This window comes from Rhipicephalus microplus, chromosome X (assembly GCF_043290135.1).
Source record: "Rhipicephalus microplus isolate Deutch F79 chromosome X, USDA_Rmic, whole genome shotgun sequence".
NCBI classification, from domain to species: Eukaryota; Metazoa; Arthropoda; class Arachnida; order Ixodida; family Ixodidae; genus Rhipicephalus; species Rhipicephalus microplus.
In genome coordinates, this window is record NC_134710.1 from 362,233,614 (window position 1) to 362,250,807 (window position 17,194).

The 17,194-nt window shown below is 46.0% G+C and overlaps 1 long non-coding RNA gene across 4 annotated transcripts; it reads right to left on the bottom strand.

Moving 5' to 3' along the window:
• Positions 1 to 5,365: 5,365 nt before the first annotated feature.
• Positions 5,366 to 15,294, bottom strand: LOC119161100 (uncharacterized). 4 transcript variants are annotated; one of them, XR_012887483.1, is made up of 3 exons: positions 14,981 to 15,294; positions 12,799 to 12,917; positions 5,366 to 6,075 (listed from the first exon to the last, which is right to left on the bottom strand). It is a non-coding gene; the product is annotated as an uncharacterized LOC119161100 (long non-coding RNA). The 4 variants fall into 4 exon arrangements; XR_005108419.2 differs by having other exon boundaries at positions 12,766 to 12,917; XR_005108420.2 differs by lacking the exon at positions 5,366 to 6,075 and adding an exon at positions 11,628 to 11,783.
• Positions 15,295 to 17,194: the final 1,900 nt, after the last annotated feature.

A 17,194-nucleotide genomic window follows, 5' to 3' on the forward strand; every position in this document is an offset into this window, starting at 1 on the left:
AGGACATTCAATCGACAGGTATATTCTCTAAATTTATATGAGTGATCTTTTCGTTCGGACATATAACTAGACGTCTTTAAATACCGCTGTTTATTTAGCCCAGTCTTACTGTGATATATATTATAGAGAAATTTAAGTCTTTGAACTTTCCGTCGTCCACAAAGGGTTTCCTATCCCAAGGCCTGAAGAATTCCAGAAGACCTTATTCTAAAATCGTAGTTTCCTGTAACAAAGCTAGCAGCCCTTTTTTGCACCCGCTCCAATTTTTTTTTAGTACATTCGTGAAAGGGTCCCAAGAAACACAAGCATACTCTAAAATTGGGCGCACATTTGTAATATACAGGGTTTCCTTGAGGGTTTGCGGCGCGTCGCTGAAATTTCTTTGGAAAAAATGGATTAAGCGCGAAGCCGTGGCTGTGATTAGATCTACGTGACTGGTCCAATCTAGTGTTGCCGTGAAGACTACGCCGAGATACTTAACTTGATCTACCTTTTGTACTGCGCAGAAATTTAAGTAATAAGACCTGGATACTACCTTTCTTGTTATTAAATTGCACATGAAAACATTTAGTTAGGTTCAAACTCATTTGCCACTGAGCACACCAATACACAATCTTATCGAGGTCAGACTGAAGTACTGTGGTGTTATCAAAACACTTGACTGGGCAATACAAAACACAATCATCAGCATAAAGCCTCACTGTTGATTTCAAACCCAGTGGACAATCATTGATAAAAATCAAAAACAGAAGCGGCCCCAGGACCGACCCCTGTGGCACCCCGGACAGTACATCAGCTGTTGATGAAGACATACCATTTATCACAACACATTGCTTGCGGCCGCTGAAATAATCCTTAATTCAGTCTATGAGGGTTTTAGGAATACCAAGAAACGACAACTTATGAAGCAAAAGACTGTGGGGGACGACATCGAAAGCTTTTTTGAAGTCCAAAAATACAGCCTCCAATTGAATGCCCTGGTCGAATGATGAAGCAATGTCATGTACGAATTCGGTTAGCTGTATAACACACGAAAGTCCTGCGCGAAATCCATGTTGAGACGGAGTGAAAAAATTATTATATTGAAGGTGTTTTATTAGGCAAGAATAGATTATGTGCTCCAGTGTCTTGCAACAAACGGGGGTTAGTAATACCGGTCTATAGTTAGATACATTATCACGGACGCCGGATTTGTCCAAAGGCGTGATATTGGCTAACTTCCACTCTCGTGGCAATTTTCCACACCTTATCGATACTTCATACAAAGCAGCTAGAAATGGAGCTATATGATCAGCACATCGTTTTAGTATGTGGTTTGAAATACCGTCGGGACCATGCGCAGACTGGGGATTCAGCCTATTCAAATGTTTTCTTATACCTGATTCAGTTATTATGATATCATTCATAGCTGGTAACGATCTGAGTGTCGTAACGGGAGATATCGGGCTTGGCGGAGAAAAAACGGATTGAAAATACGCATTGAAGCATTCTGCTCTATTCATATCATCTCTAAGTAGTTCGTCATTGTGCATGATAAAGGAAATCCTTTCTTTTGATAGGGCAGGTGCGACTTCTTGACTATTAGTGATGACCTTCCCGTACACCTCAAGAAAGTAAACACAGCGTGGACGGAACCCCACCTAAGGATGGCAGGCGGCCAATTAGTGATACCTGTTGGAATGTTCACAGCAAGGCTCGACATCGGTGGCTCTAGTTTCGTGGCGACGTTCGTCGTTCTCGCTTCATGTTGTAAAGACCTTACTATTGAAATGGATTTCTTGAGAGAACATGGCACCATCGTCAACGTCCCTGACAGTGTCATCACGTTTCACAACAGCCGAGCTTTAGTCGATTGCTCAGAGCCAAGACAGAACTTTTTACGTCTGATAGATGATGATGTGGTCGTCCCGCCACAATCGTGCACACCTGTTTCGGTTGCAGGGGATGAGCCGTTAGACGGCGACGGTATTGCCGACCAAATAAACTCGCTGATCTTTAGCCACAATATTTCAGTTGCTCGAGGTCTTGTCACTGTCACTGCGAGACACACAAACTTGCTGCTCACGAACTTCACTGCTGAGCACCAGCACCTCCAAAAGGCAGTTTATCGGCACTAGACGAAGCACCTCAAGAAGAATCAGTACCTAATCTTGACGTTGGCACTACGTTGTCAAGGGACGAGCGAACGAGACTTCTTGAGCTGCTAGCTGAATTCGAGGACTGCTTTTCATCGACATCACGGGTCGGTTGAACGCCGCTAACAAAGCATCGAATAATTACCCACGATGCAGCAAGGCCTATACACCAGAATCCTTATCGTGTGACTCTAAAATAACGGGAAGTGATACAGCAACAAGTCACCAAATTACTTGAAGATGATGTGATGCAGCCATCACAGAGCCCGTGGGCATTGCCTGTAGTGCTAGTTAAGAAAAAGGACGGTAACCTGTGTTTTTGCCTTGGCTACAGGAAGCTGAATCAAGTGACTAAGAAAGATGTGTATACGCTTCCACGTATTGATGACTCTCTCGATAGGCTTCGAAACGCTCGCTACTTTTCTTCAACGGACCTCAAAAGAGGATATTGGCAGATGGATGTTGACCTGTGAGATCGGGAAAAAACGCTTTTGTGACGCCGGATGGTTTATATCAATTTATAGTTGCACCCTTCAGTCTGAGCTCAGCGCCCGCTACCTTTCAAAGGCTCATAGACACTGTACTTTCAGGGTTGAAATGGAAGACCTGTTTAGTTTATCTAGACGACGTCATAGTGTTTTAGCAACTTTTGAGGAGCATTTCAAAAGGCTAGAAAATGTTTTACAAGCAATACGCTCCACGGGCTTCACATTGAAACCTGAAAATGTCACTTTTGTTTTGAAAAACTGCTGTTTCTTGGTCATGTCAACAGCAGCACAGGCGTTCAGCCTGATCCTGAAAAACTTGCGGCCGTGGCACAGTTCCCAGTATCGTCCGTTAAGAAAGCTGCCAGGCACTTACAGGGCCTATGCACCTACTATCGCCGGTTTATCGCCGACTTCGCACAGATTGCGTCACCGTTAACTCACCTCACTAGAGACGACGCCACCTTTGAGTGTAACGACGAACAGCAATTGGAGCAGCATTTATTGACCTCCGCCAACGTCTTCAAACACCTCCAGTGCTTGCCCACTTCAACGAGCAAGCACCAACAATGCTTCACACTGACGAGAGCAATGTAGGCCTTTGATCTGTGTTTGAGCAGTGGCAAGAAGACACGGAACGAGTGATCGCCTACGCAAGCAGGCCGCTAACACGCTCTGAGGCCAATTATTCAACTGAGAAAGAATGCCTCATTGTGGTCTGGGCACGTATGCAATTTAGCCCGTATTTGTATGGCCACCACTTGAAAGTTACTAGTGACCATCATTCACTCTGTTGGTTGACTAATTTAAGAGATCTAACCGGCCGATTAGCGTAGTGGACGCTGAAGTTACATGAGTTCGATATGGCGGTCATACACAAGTCTGCGAAGCGACATACGGACGCCGACTGCCTGTCTCGATCGCCAGTACAGTCAGCCTCTCTTTCTGACGATCACGATATGGCCTTCCTTGGTGTTCTCGACGCCTCCACGATTGCCCAACAAACACGAGGTGACCCTGAATTGCTTGATTGGATTAATTACGTGGAGGGACATTCTTCGACGGCACCCAAAGTTTTTGCCAGGGCATTATCTTCGTTTTGCTTACGCAACGGCGTCCTCCACAAAAGAAACTTTTCATCCAACAGAGCTCCCTACTGGCTCGTTATTCCTGCACCTCTTCGTGCTGAATTGATTCAAGCATGTCACAACGAGCCGATGTCTGGCCATTTAGGCTACACTCGTACATTGGCAAGAGTCCAGTAGGGATACTACTGGCCACGACTCACAACAGCCGTCAAGCACCACATTCACATTTGCCGCGATTGCCAGTGACGCAAGTCACCTCCAAAGGAACCCGCCGGTCAGCTGCAGCCAGTTCAGGTTCGCATTTACCGTTCGACCAGATAGAAATGGATATTTGGGGACCCCTTCCTACTTCTACTGCAGGGAATCGCTGTCTCTTAGTCGCAACAGACTACCTAACCAGGTATGCCGAAACAAAGGCTATCCAAAAAAGCAGAAGTGGCGAGATTTTACAAAGAAATTATTGTGCTACGCCACGGTGCCCCGACTATCGTGATAACAGACAGCGAGACAGCATATACGGCAGCTCTTTTAGACCACGTTCTGATGCTAAGTGAAACGACTCACCATAAGACCACTGCGTACCACCCGCAAACGGATGGACTAACAGAGCACCCCAACAAGATGATTGAAGATATGCTGTCGATGTACGTGGATGTCCAACATCAGAATTTGGACGAAATTTTGCCATATATCACGTTTGCATGCAATGCGGCTAAACAATAAACAACTCGCATGACTCCATTCAGCTTGGTTCACGGATTGGAGGTACGGACAATGCTGGGTTCTATGATGCCACATGAAGGGGACGCCACCGACACAGGCGCTGACGTGTTCACTGAACGCGTGGAAGAAGCTAGGCAGCTCGCCCGCTTATGGATGCGCCAGCGAGAAGGCTACGATGCAGGCCGCTACAATGCTCGCCACAAAACATAACGTACAAAGTCGGTGACAGAGTGTGGATTTGGACACTCGTTCGAAAACGTAGATTTTCCGAGAAGCTGCTAAGGCGATATTTCGGGCCATACCGAGTATCACACCAGCTAAAAGTCGTCACCTATGAGGTCGTCCCCGACAGTCCCCGACAGTCCCCGTTGCCCGAGGCGTCGCCAGCACGAGCCTGAACTTGTGCATGCAGTGCGAATAAAGCCGTGTGTGAGTGACTCACTGCACGTTGAAAAAATATGGTGGTTCTGAATCAGCATCGGGGCGATGCTCCTATAAGGAGAGGCAAGTCACAGGTGTGTATATGAAAAAGAACGACGATAGGAATGCTTGGTAGATGCCAGCTAGTGGGACAGGCGGTTTTTCAAGACGACAACGAAGCAGGCGTCTTGCTGTACAGCTGATCCTGATCACGCTCTTTTCGCTGCCGTAAGCTGCAGTCATCCTTTGTTGGCGTTGCACTGCGACAATACATACATACATACATACATGCATACATACATACATACATACATACATACATACATACATACATACATACATACATACATACATACATACATACATACATACATACATACATACATACATACATACATACATACATACATACATACATACATACATACATACATACATACATACATACATACATACAAGGATGGGGAGATCCACGCATATAGGAGCTTCGCCCCTAAAAAGAGTAGTCGGAAAATGTGGTTTAGTAACTGTTTTTATTAGCAGCGTATTTCAAAAGATAAAACTCTATACAGGCCTCTTTAGCACAAAGCTGTACATCTTGTACAATAAATACAAATGTTGGCATTCTGCATCGGTTACACAAGAATAATAGAATGTTTGACACAATTCATTGTATACAAAATATAGCTGCAGGATTCACACCGTTCATTGGCTGTACACAATACCATTTTCCAGAAACGACAGCTTATAGCAACATGTGCGTGAATAATGATTATGCAGTGAACTGATTATGCAGTGCAGATGACCAGCACATTGTGCCTAGCACTACCAGTTTCTTTTTTTTTTCTATGAAAGTTGCTTGTCGAAACAGCCTTCTATAGCAAGCGGATTTCCTGCATAAGTCAGCTTGCGCTAATGCACTGTTACATGTTAAGCAAATTCTAATTACATTTGAACACTTGACTATTTATCGACACAATGCATAAAACCTCGTTGAGAGCAGTAGTATTGCTAACAGGTCATTAGTTTACAGAACGATAAACCAGTATATTGCGCTTATTTCTCGCAATTTTCACGCACATATTTGCTATCACAGTTTAGACAAGAGTGTCCCAATGCTACAATAACATACACCAAATGTCACCCTGCAGACAGAGATTTCCATCCAGAACAAATTCTTGCGTATAGTCGAGTGTCGATGATGCATCATCATTGGAAATCAGGCTAGAACAGAAAGATGCACAAAGTAATAAATCACTGTTCGGGAACTTGGCCTGTTCGCGGCGTGCGTCTTAAACAGCCTGTCCGAAACAAATTTGTGCCTTTAAACAGGTGCGCAGTATTTCCGAAAAAAAAACCGATTATATTTACCATAATACGCGTATATATATTGAAGACTTGGCCTACTCGAGCTTTACTTGCGGAACTATTATCAGGCTATTTGTTCTAAATCGGAGCGTCACACAAAATAACGTGATCCTTCAGATGCTATGAAACTCGCACCTTCTGGACAAGGAAAAATGTTCGCAAAAGCAATCGTATTGCGCAGGTCTCGTCGCGTTGTCGTCGTCGGCGGCCGCGGAAGATGAAGCAGAGGAAACTCGGATCAACTGCATTCAATTATTCATCCTGCGTACATACGTCAGAACGGGTTCATTCTGATTGATTTTCAATACAGTTCTCTAATGTGCCTGAATCATATAAAGTATACTTATCATAGAGCTTGTAGTGCCATCATCACCATCGTCATTTTTTCCATCACCGCGCCACGTCTCTCGCGCAGCTGGCGCGAGCTCGAGCTGCGCGAGAATTAGAACGAGCTGACACGCCTGGCGTGGCGGACGCTGGTAGCCGACGTGGCTCCGCTTTAGGCCTGCAATAAAGTGGCGAGATTGGCACGGCCCCATCGGCCGCCTTCGACGTCTTCTCACGTCTCCTCTTCTCTCGCCGCTACATTGGTGACCCGGAGAACACGCCCTTCGCCGAGCGGCCCGCGGCCATGTTCCCGCAACTCTGCCCACCAGTGCCACCGGACCAATCAACTTACCCCAAGGTATGGTTTATGCAGCTCGACGCCGTTCTTGCGGTGAATGGCATCACGGACCAGCTGCTGATGCACGCCATTCTTCTCGACGCCCTACCGGTAGAGTTGCGCCATCTCGCTGCCACTTCAAGCACCAGCCCGCAGCCTTACGATGCCCTCTGCACTGCGGTGCTCGCCCGCAGCGGCAACACATACCGTCCGCTTCCGTTTACCCGCACCAGGCAGGTTTCCCCGGCGTCGCAGAGCAAGGTACGAACCGGTCCGCAGCCCTCCATTGACCGCTACCTCGGTACCCCGGCTTCGACTACTTCTACACCTGATCCGGTCGCAGAAACATCCACTCCTGCACCTGATCACGACCGCGAGGTAGAAAACTCCCCCACTGCGACTGACCTTCCCTCCGAGAGGTACATTCCCTCAGAGCCCCCGTGCAGAGCTTCATCACACGTACCTGCTACCTGCACGTTTTCCAAGAAAGCGACGGCACGCGACACCGTGGCCCTCGCCGTTTCCGCGACCACCAGCTCAGACGTCTCGGCCTCCTCCTCGCCGCAGCTGCTGGTCAGCTCCTCGACGGTGCCCTCTACCGCTCTGCCACCTGCCACTGGTGCCAGCAATGGCCTGCCGGGTGCCTCGCCACATTCCACTCGCACCTACCCGGCCAGCAGCCGACCACACTCGGCGTCTCCGCTCCCCGACCCTGTCCCTGTCTCTGTTTCGTGGTCTACGACGGGCCCCAGCGCCGTGCCTTCGCGGAGCCAGAGCCTGCCCTTAATGCTCGCCCGCAATGGCTTCACGTACCAACCGCTTCCAGGGGCCCGCGACTTTGGGGTTGTCACTGCGTCGCAACGTGTGCTACCAACCGTGGCCCCACCAGACTCCATGACGGCCACCTTGCCGCCCGCCTCGGAGCCTGGCACAGGTGACCTTTCACCCGTTATTGACCTCCCGACTTCCTCTCGTCTGGCCACTAGCGACGCGTGTCCCGCGTACGAACTGCCTACACCATCTGTCGAGCCAACTGAACTGTCTCCGACCCCTGTCGAGCCAACTGAAGTGCCTACGACATCTGTGAAGCCAACTCAACTGTCTACGACATCTGTTGAGCCAACTGAGCTGCCTACGACGTCTGACCAGCCAACTGATCTGTCTATGACGTCTGTCAAGTCAACCGACCTAACTACAACCACTGTGGAGCCAACTGAAAGCATGGGAACAAGCACTGCCACCAGTCCACCAGCGTCGAATACCTCGACAGTGACTGAGGCGACAACTGAACCCGTCTTTCCTGCACAGCCTCCCGTGACGCCATTTCCCGTGGTCCGCGTATTCGGCACGGCGACGAACGAGTCGCAGCCGCTGCCTGCGGACGGCGTGTGTGACTATACCTTCTACGACGGCCTCTACGACACGGGCCCGTTTGACACGCCTTACAGCCCGCACTTTAGTGCACCAGTTGAGCACGTTCTCAGTCACGCGTCGCTTCACAGCGTCACTGAGTACGGCCTCTCTTTCGCCTACAGAAACGCATCACAAGTGGCGCGAGACCTCGAAATTCCAGAGGTGCTTTCCACGATTGAAGACCTATGGGACCGAGCCATCCGCTTTCCACGGATTTCTTTCCATTGAGCGCTTACTTCTTCGTCCACTGCGCAACTCTCAGTGTCGCCCACCAGAGACCCACTGGTTCCCGATGGTCACTACACGTTGACAAACTGGACTTGCCAAAGGAACACTTTATGTACTGCCGTTCATGTACAGAGCATTTGTCGCCCTCTTTCCTTTTTTCATATGCGTTCAAATCGCGCAAAGCGCTAGGGGGAGAGCCCTGTAGTGCCATCATCACCATCGTCATTTTTTCCATCACCGCGCCGCGTCTCTCGCGCAGCTGGCGCGAGCTCGAGCTGCGCGAGAATTAGAACGAGCTGACACGCCTGGCGTGGCGGACGCTGGTAGCCGACGTGGCTCCGCTTCAGGCCTGCAATAAAGTGGCGAGATTGGCACGGCCCCATCGGCCGCCTTCGACGTCTTCTCACGTCTCCTCTTCTCTCGCCGCTACAAGCTCTTAAGCCCGGCTTCGTGCTTCATGTTGGAAGCGTTGAAAAAGTCTGAGCTGTACTAGTAGTTTAGTAATTGGCTGAAGGTACTCTATTTACTGGCTGAAGGCATGTATTCATAATATTATGTAATACGTTTGCATGTAATATTGCCGCACTGCCAAATACATACGGTTGTAGGCTAGTCAAGCTGCCCGGAGACGGTTTTTTCTACAATCCCCCATTTGTATCTCACGAAAATGGCAAATAAACTTGTTATTATAAATATTGTACGAATATTATTATTATTACTTTGTCAACTGGCTTTTGAAGAAACCTTTACTTACCAGTGAAAGCACCTAAACTTTGCTAGTACACTTACTTGTGGCACAGCGGGCTTTCTTGAATTACTAAAATATTTCTGGTATTTTCTAGAAGGAGCTTCTTCCTCCTCATTCGGTTTTAAAACAAAAATATTTATGGCGAGAATGTCGAGTAGCATTAGTTCTTTTAAATTTTCACTGCATCAAGTTTAAAGTCTCGAGTTTCGCGTATCGCAGCTTTACTTAGAGCGCAACCATGCGATCTATGAATGTCAGCATAAAGGTAATACTTTGAAAGCTGTCTGCGCCGAAATCAAAATGCGCTAAAATGTCTTGTAAAGATAGTCTACTCAGCAAACTGCCCAAAGAATCACTGCACCTACAAAAATATGAAGCTCTTAGTGAGACAGCTTTTCGTAATTTTGAACCTTCTGAAGCTTTCGATTTGCAGCGGAATTTTTCTCACGCTCTTTTATGAGTGCCCAGTTTATGTGACTTTTGTGCAGCATAAGCCATGCATAGCGAAACTGCCGCAGAAGGTTCAAGCAGCACTTTTCAGAGCAAAAGATTTTTTTGGGCAGAGTGCTGTATAGCTCATCTTTTAGCACTGTAGTTACGCGGCACAATTGTGCCACCACGCCTATGTGTTCCACAAAACATTTCTTTATGTCTTTCACTGCCTCGAAAAAAAAAAACAGAAGAGCGCGTCGAATTGAAAAAAAAAGACCGCATTCTTTACCTTGAGACTGAAGCATTGCTAACGTTTGGTGAGAACGTGAGAATGCCGGATCACCGCTCTTTAGGAATGACTCACAAATGCAATCTGCTGGCCTATTCTAAAGGAATCGCTGCGCTTTGACACCCGCCAAGCAGTACAATGCATTCTCCTCCGTGATATCAAGGAGGCCTTCATTCGAGCTCTCGCTTGAGAAAAGCGTTTCTGTTATCACAACCTGACGAGTTTGAGGCTCACCTAAGGTCAACCCTGCAAGTAGGTGCGACTCGACAACTTCGCAATTCTAGCGCGAAGGCCCGTTTCACAGTTCCCATATGAAACCTTGTTTCAATGCAGCGATAAATTGAAACACATTGGTATTTTTATTACAACCATGCCTCTGCCTTAAAGTGCCGAATAGGTTCTCCAGTGAATCTTGCTGCAGGCGACGAGTCTGGAGGCAAGTAAAGATAAAGTTTTTGTCAAGGTATCGCCACAGCATAAGGACAGCCGGCATGATGACTAGCCAGCCACCGATGGTGTGCGGCTGCATAGGGCTGTCTAATCTCCAGCACGACATCTATTTGATTGCCTCTTGTAAAAGCGCCAGCTGCTCTCCGGTGGCACTTAGAGCATAATTCAATTTGCCAGGAGTACTAGGAGTGGCAGTTTTGCTGTTGAGGCAATCAAATAGCTTGTTTATCTGGTCTATGAAATATTTAGTAGATTTGGCAGTCGCAGGTGGCTTCTCAAGAGCAATCATAGCTGAGATAGCTACCGACACAGACTCGCTCAGGATTTGCGCCGCGAACTTGACCTTCATGCTGTAGAAAGGACTCCTGTAGATATGATCTAATGTTAATTTTTCACCAATTTTATTCTAAGCGGGTCAGAGCACTCGAACAGTTCGCGATTGTCACTCCAGTCCACAATTTTGGTGCCAATATAAAGCTTGTGAGGAGCTCGAAGGTCATTTCTTTGGCACTTCAATAGGTGGTGGAGTGTCGAAGAATAATTTTCGTGTCCGTTCACTTCAAAGTATGAAATTTGTGGTGTGGCTGCCAATTCATCGAAGTATTTATTATTACTTGACCCCTGATCGCACAGCCAGGTTTAGCATACACCTCGCATTCTGCAAGTTGCGCTATCAATACTAGTAGCAGTCTCTGGATCTTTTCCGCACGTAGAGCAGTTTTGGCAACAGCGAATGCCACTGGCATCACCCACGATCACTAAAATCCTGAAAGGAGTGCTACAAGCGCTACATTTGCCACCGTTGTTGCCCTCTCTGAGCCATCAACTGAAAGTCCAATGAAGGCGTCATGTGCTGTGTCTTACTATAATTTTGGTCTCACTGACATTTCGTCAAATTGCAATTACGCCTGCCTGATCTTCTATTAGACATTTTTTTGCTGCTTCTTTAAGACTGTCTAATACATTCGAAATAATTCCGGGTGTTATTGGAATTTCAGATAACCACCTTTGAAGGGACCTCGGTGATGGCAAAGTGATTGCTTTCGTGAGTTGGCGGTAATAACTTTGCCCGTCGAAATACATATTCAAGGCCAATTCCTTCACCTCTCGAGACCACCTCCTTCCTTTTCTCTTGCGACAATGGAGTGCCACTTGGCTACCCAAGAGTTTGTATAGCTCAGGACTTGTCGAGCGCTTCCCATGTAGTACTTTATTTGGTGTTTTTTTTTATCTTGTTGATTTACGAAACCTTTGTGCATAATTCTTTAGTCGCTTGATGAAGGCGGTGGTCTTCATTGAACACACCTTTCTCTTTAGGCATCAGTGAGATGGTTTGGAAACTGTAAAGAAGCATGCATACAATATATTTGCCTCTGGGTCAGTATAAGTACACAGGGCGAGCACAGCGTCCTCTAGAAGTAAGTGTCAGGTGCTTTAGTAACTTAGATTTCGCTGGCGACAGGTACAGACTAAATATCATCGCTCGATTGTATTGATGCGTATAACAAAGGTCTGTGACATAGACAATTCAAAAGTTTTGTGAGTGCTTCGGCTGCCTCCGAGAATTGTACGCTTATCTAGATAGATAGTTGCGGTTATTAAAACCAGTATTGAAATTAACAGCGCTTCATGATATGGCAATTTACATGAACGGTAGCATGATAAGTACTGGCAGATTTACTTTGGTTCATTGTTTGCTCGGATTTCTCTTCATATACACCAGCAATCACATGTAGAACATGTAGTGTCATTGCAAATCAGCCTTGCGTAATTTCGCAAGGTGGCAATATAGTTAAAAAGAAAGGCAGAATATACAACCGCAGAATTGTGGCATGAAGGTGCAAATAAGAAGCTTTCTTTCTGAAAAATTCTTATGAGTTTCATTGTGGCTGTGTGGTGCAATCGTTTGTTTGTCTATGTTCCCGTTTTTTCGTGTAATGTAGTTGTATACAACACCCTAAAAAATTTCAGTAAAAAGGGCGTCTTTTTTTACAACATCAATAATCATCACCCGGCTTGCTCGAGTTTCCTTTATTAAAAACTCGGCGCTCACCCGCTTCCATTCAAGAATTCTATGTCATGCTAATAGTGCACGTATCGTTCGTGACCAGTAAGTGCAGGGCGGGTTGTTTATTGCAAGGAAAGGAACGCAAGATATAAAACGACTATCCTTGTTCGAGAAAACGGCACCATTTTTACTCGATCTTTTCTCAGAGGGAAGTTTATCCTTTAAAAATAATTCAATAATATTCCTTCTTAAAACAGAAGGACCCACTGTGCTCGGTTGAAAAGGTTAAATTGACCAAAATTATTAACACGTACACAAGAAAGCTTCAGCAAAACATGTCCTCGTACTTGGTTTTCCTGGCCGGATGTTTCCGAGCAAGGCGCACACTCATCCGAACAGCCACAGCTGGAAAGGCCAAATGGTTCAGGCATTGAGGATTTGGGGTCAACCGGTGTGTGGCTGGAATCTGTGAACAGGAGTAACGTGGAGCGCAGGGCTATTATATTTGTTCACACAACTATCTAAGGATCGCGGCCCCAGCAGCGGCATGAACACAAACAACGATTACAACACTTTTTGCTTACTCCAAATTATGCCATCTTAAAATAGGCGAACTGGTGCTGCAATACAATAATAGAATGAAGAAAGAACACAAAACGACAAGAGCATAATTCCAACTAGAATTTTGTGAAGTCAAAACCACACGAACAAGACGAATACTAATTTGTATTTATTTAACAACATGTCAGTTGCGCGCAAGCACTTGTTTTTGTCTGTTACTTCTTCCATCTGAGGAATGTGAAACGACAACGCATTTCACTTGCTTGCATTGTTCACCTGGCGCTACCAAAATTTGCTGAAGTAGCACAGACAGCAAACTGGTCTGTACAAATTTAAATACAATCTTTTCAAGAACACCACTGGCTTCAAGTCTAAGTGACAGCACCAAATGAAGCCACTTAGTTGTGGCATGCAACTTGGGCTAAGAACCTAGCCATTTGAAAAAAAAATCATATATATTTTAGTTTTATGTCCGATTTCTAATATTAGTTTGCCTGCGTGTCACATTTTCTCTGATACTGGGTGTTGAGACAGAGACAAAATAGTTTTAAAATATAGTATTACAAGATGTTTATCAGCAACCATCATACTACATTACGCTAAATAGTGCTAGCGATATCTCAGCAAACATTGAGAGCCATGACGACAGAATTATTTGAGACCTTACCAGTTTTTCATTGAGTTGCAGGTGAAGGTGGCAGCCACTAAGAGAAATCAGAGCCACTTCCTTCCGAAACCGAGTGTACTGCTTCCGTTCAAAACACTTTAGGGTGCGAGGTGCAAACGCCCGTCGTAGTGGATATACCCCCGGCAACGGGGACTTTACAGTTGAAAGTTATTGAGCTGGCACTATTGCCCAACTATTCCAGCGAATGCGGCTTTGCGGTCCCTTTCGCCCAATGGGCTTGGGAGGCGAACTGTGCATCCCCCAATGTTGAAAATGGATATGACAATAGCTCGAATCACGCGACCTATTTCTTACAGTGTTTCCTTTTTGTTCTTGTAGGGGCGAAGCTCTTTTTACTGCGTCAAGCGTAACCGTCTAGACGAACAGACACAGACAGGCGAACGGATAGACACACAGACAGACACACGGGAAGAGATACATGGAAAGACAGACAGACGGCCGTCCGGACGCTTCGGCCCACCCACCATCATTCACGTCATGGATATGCTGTGATTTTTTTCGATAATTTTATTTTTTTGATTGCCAAATAGCGAGATCCGTAAAGCGGCATGCCATAGGTTACTGATCCCACTGACATGAAAAAATCACTAACGGACATTGCAAAATAGCGAGAGCCAAAAGGACAACAAGCTAAACATAACTTGAGCAACTAGTTCCAGCACAACACCTGGAAACGCTAAAGTAACGGCTTTAAGCAGAATATCCAGCGCTAATATTCTCAAAAACATATATTCAATGCAAGCACAGCACAGCTACTACACCCCTGCTAATCAAGGTTTCTTGCTTACTTACACGGAACACGCCAACTGAGTCTCAGTCATGCAGTTGTCAGATAGGAAGGAGATGTGGCGCCCGGAGGCAGTTTGTCTCAGAGTCTCATGTAACTCATGTAACTCATCAACCCATCATGTCATCTAATAACGCGACTGCAACGAAAACGATTCGCTGCTTTCTTGGCCGCTCACTTGGGACGTAATAGAGAAATTTCCGTTTACTATAACACAGAGTGCACTGTAACACAACACGCCACCTTAGCTGCCAAGCTACCGCCACTATACCCCTTCTAACAAATATCACGGTCAAGGGCACGCGCCACCGTCGCATAGCATTCGCGAATACGCCGCAGCCACGCGCAAAACAATGTATCGTTCTCGACATGCTTTCGAGTAAGCCTCTGTGCAACTTGAAAGCATTGCGAACATTTTAGGCATGAGTATTTGGTCGGCAGTTGAACGGCAGAATGCAGACATAATTCACGAAAACCGTAAGATAGCACTTACCTCGTAGCGGAATCTACAAAAATTGTTCCCAGGTCAGCTTGGTGGGAGAGCTCCGATACAATGGTGACTCCAAGCAGTGAAGTTAACGAAACCTTGCGCAACCTTCTGGTAACATATTATCCGACTTCACGCAACCACAGGTTAGCCCATCAGAATACCTCAACGAATACACGCCTTGGCGTCGCAAATCACTGTTGAAAACGGTCGTTTCATACGAGTACACAATAACGACGTTCTTGTCGTAACAAGCACCCATGTTGGCTGGCGAGCGCCGTGCATGCGCAGCTATAGCGCTGCCGCCGCGCACCCGTACATACATCACGTGACCACGTAGGAGCAAGGGAGCCGGCCCGCTGGGGAGAGTTATCTCATGACGCATTCTCTGGAAGCCGCGGCGGTGCTGCTGAGGCAAGTGAGCCCATGCTGTGTAGAGTTTCTTGTTGACACTATATTGAAACCATGCTTTGGGGTTGCGGTATAAACTATTTGTGTTCGCTACACACTGCAATGCAATACACTGACCTGTGTATTTGAAAAAAGATAGTTCGTAGAAACTGTGAGGCTGTTCTAGTTAACTTCCGCATGCAAAAAACATTATAAATGCACTATGAAATAAACGTAAATGCTGTTTGATTTACGAGGTAAACTCACACATTCAGATGTGAAAGCACATACACGCTAAATTTTTCGCCTACAATTTCTACCATTCTTATTGATAGGCGAATAAAACAGAAAAAAACTACTACCTGACCATGAATTAAAAAAATAGTGCAAAATTTATGTTATTTCCATGCATTTGGTTTTTCATTTGCTGTTGTATGTGCGCTGTGACAGCCCTGAAATGCTGGATGACAGGACATATTATTATACACACTATCAGAGGGATCGCAGTAATTCAAAAATGCCCGCAAGCTTATAACAACGTGTAAAACCCACCATTACAACGATGCTAGTTTAAACGAGATATCGGTGATGAAAATAAAAAGAAACCATCAATGTTTATATATCTTCTTTGAGAAAACTACCCGCTTACACTAATGCCATTGTGTCACATTATCGGTTATATCAAAGAAGTGTGGCTGCTTTTTCTTAGTGAAAAAAAAAAAAAAAGGTAATGCTCGTGGTGTGTAATCCTCGGAATGAAAGAAAACGAGAAATGTTCGTGCCTCAACTCCCCCCCCCCCCCCCTATTATTATGAGACACTCCGTGGTAGTGGTCTCTAGAAATTTCACTATCTGCCATTTATATAGATCATGAAGAAAAATATGAAATATTCAAGAAAACACCAAAATTCTAATAATCACGCGCGAAAGTTCCGATAAACACAGTTCACATATTTTTAAGTAATTTGGTTGTATTTTTGTTAGATTGTGAGATGCGGCGGCAGCAGGCCAGCCTTGCTGGTACATTCTCTGAGGCGCACGCAAGGTGCAAGTGTTCAAACCCTTCTCTTCCATTTTATTGCAAAAGCATTTATATTTACAGTATCGGCTGGTTTTCACCGTTGCCGCCACTGACGTTGCACCGTATATGTACAGGTATCTATATATAGGAAAATTCAAGAAAGAAAAAAGCCGCCCCTGCATCCAGCTGGTCACGATGCGCCAACGCGCGCTTATCTCGCACGCAAACTTGTCCCCAAGTAGGAAGGGGTGAGGGTTGGGGTTGTTTGTGTGCACTCGCGCTTATCCTTCGGTGAAGAGAATTGCGTACCGTGGCCTTTCACCCGAATGATTGCGTTAGTTTCCTGAGCCACAAAGGTCAACTTCACTCGCTGGGCTGGCTCCGTTTGCGAAAAGAGCGCGCTTTTCAAACACAGCAAAGTACCAACTAGGACACTCGTTAGCTCGCACGGAAATCTGTACCTGAGATAATGTTTCGTCTTTCTGAGTTTAGACAGTGCGTTAAGCGTCAAATTTAAGTGTTGTTAGTCAGCTGTCGTCTCGTGAGTGTTGTTTTCGTGCGTCATATCTGCGTGAGTAGCGCGCTGCACGTTTAGTTCTCCTAGCCTTTCACAGCATTACATTCCAAGTTATTGCTATCGCGTTCATTGCTTCGCCCTTGCGGCGAAACTGTAACTTCTTTTTTCCACCTCTCTTTTCATCCTAGTCTTTTCTTACACATAAGCACTGGTTTTTTAACTCCCAGCCGGGAGCATTGATCGCTGCCAATGCCGTTCTTTGGGAGTCATTTCACACAAAACATACCAGCCA